Below are 5993 nucleotides of genomic sequence, written 5' to 3'. Positions count from 1 at the left end.
ATTGCTTGTGGGTGATAACTGTAGTGTGATGAAGCTTAATGCCCAGACTATGCACAACTGAAGCCCAAAGCTCAGAAGTGAACTGGGAACCATGGTCTGAAGAGATGTTCAATGGGGTGGCAAATCTGGTGATCCAGGTGCCAATAAAAGCTAGAGCAGTGTCTGCAGTTGACGTTGACACCAAAGGAACCACTTTTGGCCACCTAGTAGTCCGATCCACCATCGTGAGCAGGTGAGCGTACCCGAGACAACGGAAGAGGACCAACAAGGTCAATGTTCACATGATCGAAACGACGCTCCGGTACCTCAAAACGTGCTAACGCTGCCATAACATGACGCTGCACTTTCGCTCTTTGACAGGTAATGCATGAAGCAGACCATGCTCTCACATCTTTCTTTAGGCCACACCAGACAAATTTAGAAGCCATCAACTTTTGGGAAGCCTTCGTACCAGGATGTGACAAACCATGGATGATGTCATAAACGTGCCGTCTCCAGTTGTTGGGTACAATGGGATAAGGACAACCCAATGAAACATCACAAAGAAGTGAAACGCCAGCCTTATCAAACATGACAACCAATTTAAGGCTTGTGACTGCTGTCTTCAAGGACTGGACTTCCGGATCGGAACACTGGTCCGTGGCCATACCATAATAATTCACCCCCAACTGTACTGCATTGGTGCTCGCCCGTGACAGGCAATCTGCTACCACACTGGATTTCCCTGCAACGTGTTGAATATCCGTAATAATTCTGAAAATGTAAGCCAGGTGCCATTGCTGGCGGGCAGACCACGGCTCTGAAACCTTTGACATAGCAAAAGTCAAGAAGTGGATGCGCCAATATGGCAGCTTCTGCTAGAGCCTGTTTAGTGCTGTCAAAAGCTCCAATCATTTCATTGGACCACTTGAGTATGTGACGAGGGGTACCACTTTTAAGGGCCCTATAGAGGGGACACATAAACTCAGCTGCTTTGGGATTAAATCTGTGATAGAAGTTAACCATTCCCAGAAATTCTTGGATAGCTTCTATCGTAGGCGGCAACACAAAACCCTTAACTGCGGCCACTCGTGAAGGCAAAGGGAATGCGCTGGTGCTCGTAATTCTGTGTCCCAGAAAATCGATTGACGAAAGGCCGAATTGACACTTGGCGGGATTAATAATAATGCCGTGAGCATTAAGGCGGTCAAAAAGCAAGCGGAGATGTGACAAATGTTCTTCCTTGGATGTTCTCACAACTAAAATGTCATCCAGGTAGACAAAAAGAAACTCCATACCCTGTAACACAGAGTCCATGAACCTCTGAAAAGTCTGAGCGGCATTTTTCAGACCGAATCTCATTCGCAAAACCTCAAATAACCAAAAAGGGGTGATAACGGCAGTTTTCAGTATGTCATCCGGGTGGACTGGTACTTCGTGGTACCCTCGCACAAGGTTTACATTGAAAAAAATCTTTTTTCCAGTTAGCCGCGCAGAAAAATCTTGAACATGCGGAACATTAGCGATCGGTAATTGTGACATCATTGAGCCTGTGATAATCACCACATGGATGGTAACTACCATCTGACTTGGGCACCATGTGCAAAGGAGAAGCCCAAGGACTATTAGAACGTTGTACAATGCCAAACTCTTCCATGTACGCAAACTCAGCTTTGGCAGCTGCTAATTTCGATGAGTCAAGACGGCGAGCACGAGCATACATGGGAAGCGTTTGACAAAGTTGAAAAAACACTGTGCGTACACAGAAAGGAATTGAAATCTTTGGCATCGACTAAACGGCGATTCTGCACATCAACCAACACACCGGAAATCGCACAGGAAATCGGCCCCCAGCAAAGGATGAGCTACCTTAGCCACAACAAAATCCCAAGTTAACGGTGCCCGTTAAAACACAACTTAACCTGGCGTTTACCTTATGTTGGGAATTTGCTACCGTTAGCAGCCTCCACTAGGGGGCTCTTAAGCTCAAAACACGCTTCAAAAGGAGTCACCAGCAGTAAGCTCACCTGAGCCCCAGTGTCACAGAGAAAATCTCTTCCCAAAATATCATCTGTAATGAAGAGAGGCAGCCAGTATGTCCACAGCATTCACAGACTGTGTGGTACTTCTACCACGGAAATTACATGGCAAACGACACTTCCTGGCCCTGTCTCCAAAACGAGCATGATAATAAAAAACAAAATCCGGAATGTGTGCGGTGTTGTTGTTTTTGTGGAGCGATTAGCCACTCCCACCAGTGAATTAATGGATTTTTATTAAAATTGCTTTTTAATAAAAGCAAAAACAAACTAAATAAAGCACATCCAATTAATAATTATAAATATATTACTTTCAGTTTGTCTGATTTCACATAGATTTCTTTTAACGTATAAATCGCAAAAAAAAAAAGTATTATAGGTAATGGACTTATTTGAATTAAGTAAAAATTACCAGCTGACGTTTTTAGCCAATGAGCATTAAGCTATCATCAGCCAGTAATTTCCCATCGTGCTTTTGATCAGTTAACAGATATGCAGAATATTCAGCCATAAAATCATGCAACATCCTGTGAGTGAAACTTGCTTACTCTCATTGGCTATTGAAGTTACCCTGTCAGAGGCAGCCTGATCAAGAGTTGTAAATATTAAACGTTTGATATTTATGATTTGGGATCAGAGAGACTCCCATTCAGTCAGAAGCAATAACATAATTGTAATGAGAACACAGTTGAAGATTTTTTGCACAAAAAGTGCAAAGCATTTTTCCAACAAAACATTTGTCTTTCTGTGTCTCTAGTAAAGTCTGTGCTTCATACAGATTACTATAGATTGCACTTTGTCATTCCGTTTGACCTGTTTCTTCAAACATTGAACTTCAAACTCATCGACAGCACTTGCTCATCATCTTGCTATCTTGAACTGAACGCTAGGTGTCTTCAGGGGTGTGATTCTTCCGGAAAAATCCGGAAATCCAGCTTTTCCGACCTGAAAATGATGCGATGGGTTGGGTATTGGTAAACATAATGACCGATCACCGCTGTCAACGTTTTTTGTGCCTCTGATTCATGCCGTCACTCCGCAAGTAGTCCAATCATTTGTCACGATTGAAGTTCTAAGTGTACGCGCACCGTTATGAATGCGCGCACACCCAAGCATCTACTCACATGAACAGCTTCAGTTGACTGACGAAGACAGTGAACACGGATGATTCAGGTGATCAAATACAATATATTGTCTTTCATTTTTATATGCAGGTCTAGTAAAATTTACCAATCTATTGATCATTTTTGTCATGATTCCATAACATTAATGTTAAACGATTCTGGGCTAACTTAGCAAAGTAACGCCATGTTGGTTATTGCTTACTTCTAGCTAGAAAGCTTAGCAGCTTCTACAAGGCTCGAAATTGCCAACATCTTTGTCGCATATGCTCCTGAAATTTAATCTGTGCGACCTAAAAATATATTTGGGAGTAACGTTATATGTGCGGAGCATATGCGCATATCTGTCCACTAATGACACGTACAATTTGCGAACTAATGACTCCTTTGAACCGATTCACTTTGATGAATGCTTAAAACTGATCTGGGTCGAGTTTCCTGATAACGATGTATCTTAGCTCTGAAGAGCGCTCTCTACGTGCAAGGTTACAAACGCTCGCCGCAATTCCACGCACTTTTCCCAAAAAATTTACTTGACATGAACGCGATCTACGTGCTACTTAAGAGTCGATGTCCATTTGCGAAATTCGTGCTGAAATATAACGTATGGAATCGTATTCTGACTTATCAAAAGCTGCGGCTGAAAGCATTGAAAAAGCTTGCTGCCAAGTAGTGTTGTCAAAAGTACCGGTGGTACCGAGTGCCCGGTCAGACCGGTTCTTGATGCGCTATCTGAAAGGTGCGCAGATGCGCTCTCTTCAGAAAAGCAGTGAGACATGGCTACATCAAAAGGAGGAATTAAGGAAAGGAGCGCTTATCTGATTACAGCCGTTACTGAGGAAACCTCTCTCGCGCTCTACAAGCGCCTCCTGCTGGCAGAAAATGAATTTGCATATATATGCCGCCAAAAATAGAGTGGAAGGCTGTGGAAAACACCGCTTCTGTTATGAATATTATTAAATATTTTAATTTGAATGTCGGGTTGAAATGAATGCTGTTATTAGAGTAGTTAATCGTATAATGAATTATAACCACTATAAATATAATGAGCATTAGAATGAAGTTTCTATTTTAACTATTTAATGCTCCTATAACTTTTATTAGGTTAAAAAAACAAGAGGACATGATGCTATTTACTATTTTTACATACAAGAGGCTTTTAAATTAATTATGAAACTAAGATATGCGTTTTAGAGAATGAATAAATAGTTAACATTGTGTCATAACAGTCAGAAAAGCAGTTCTGGTTTTTTTTTATTTAATTTTTATTTTTAGCTTACTTAGATGTTATTCTTTGCTGAATAACTCTAAAATGTTTTCAAATTTTTTAATTATGTTTTTGTGTTTTGCTTTGGTACCGAAATTGGTACAGAGAACCATGGATTTTTACTGGTATCGGTACCGAATACTGAAATTTTGGTAGCGTGACAACACTACTGCCAAGAAACAGAAGTAGTCTAATTGAATGTGCACTGTTTTGCACTGTTTGCTATTTTTTCATTAAATGTATATAAATTATGTCACTGTGTGTGTGTGGGGGGGGTGGGGGGTGTCGCCGCGTCATGGTAAGTCCACCGTATAGTTTCCTGCTTTTTTGTCCTTTGCCAATCACACCTATGTGTCTTGTGTGCGATACCAGTGAGTTGTTCTAGTTGCGGTGCGGCACTGTGCTTCTCGTTCGGTGTGCAAGCGCCTGTTAGAAATGCAACCAGAAAACAGCATAGCAAGAGTGATTGATGCCACAAAATAAAACATAGCTAAATTTAAGTCAAATGTAAATCTTCCTTATAAATAATTGCATCATGACAAAATCAGTGTACAGTGAACAGCAGACACACAAAACCAACATCATGACAGCACACAAAGCAAATCAAATTGGCGGTGGACGTCATGACAAATATGCACGGTTGATGATAAACAATATTATTAGATCGACACAGCGGCCTGTTGAATGCCCTCACTTAGGATATTTGCGGCTTCCATTATGATGTGAATAGTAGTCTATTCTACAGGTACCAGTTTTTTTTTTTTTTACAGTAGGTGGGGCTTGTCATAAAGTTAGCTGTAACAAGCCCCACCCATTTAGAGAAAAGATACGATTGGTCAGTTTTCTGTAATTTTGAAATTACTCTCACATGGACTATTGCTTGCCTTGGTCCTCTGTAATTTCATAGCTGGACCACCAATCACAGAGCCGTAAGCTTTAGTTGGAAACATTCTAATAAGGAAATGGGCATCTTTAATTTAATCCTTCACATTTCAACACAAACTGAATAAGCATATTTAAAGAGATCTCCACAGAAATGCTATTTATTTCATTTAGATGTTGATTGTCAAATTACAAATTCCTTAAAATTAGAAATGATTACTTTTTTATTAAAATAACATTTAAAAGTTTGTAATAAACATTATTATTATTATTTCTCAAATATTGTTTTTTACAGTAGTTTAGGACAGGGTTCCTCAAATCTTGACCTGGAGGGGGCAATCTGTGTTCCTGTGGCTCAGTGGTAGAGCATTGTTAGCAGCACAAAAGGTTGTGGGTTCGATTCCCGGGGAACACATGTTAGGTAAAAAATGTTAGCCTGAATGCACTGTAAGTCGCTTTGGATAAAAAGCATCTGCTAAATGTATTCATGTAATGTAATCTGCTGCAGAGTTTAGCTCCAACCCTGTTTAAAATCTCCTACCTGTGATTTTTTAATGAACCTGAAGACATTGATTAGCATGCTCAGGTGTGTTTGATTGAACATACTACTGTTTATTTTTAATAAATAAAGAATAAATTATTTTTTTCTGTAAGTAAATTTCTATACACCATTCCGGACTTTTAATTTGGGCTGGCGATGTGACG

This window comes from Cyprinus carpio, chromosome A4, assembly GCF_018340385.1.
Source record: "Cyprinus carpio isolate SPL01 chromosome A4, ASM1834038v1, whole genome shotgun sequence".
In the NCBI taxonomy this organism is placed as follows: Eukaryota; Metazoa; Chordata; class Actinopteri; order Cypriniformes; family Cyprinidae; genus Cyprinus; species Cyprinus carpio.
The sequence above is the reverse complement of the archived record's forward strand: the minus strand, read 5'-3'. Positions refer to the sequence as shown.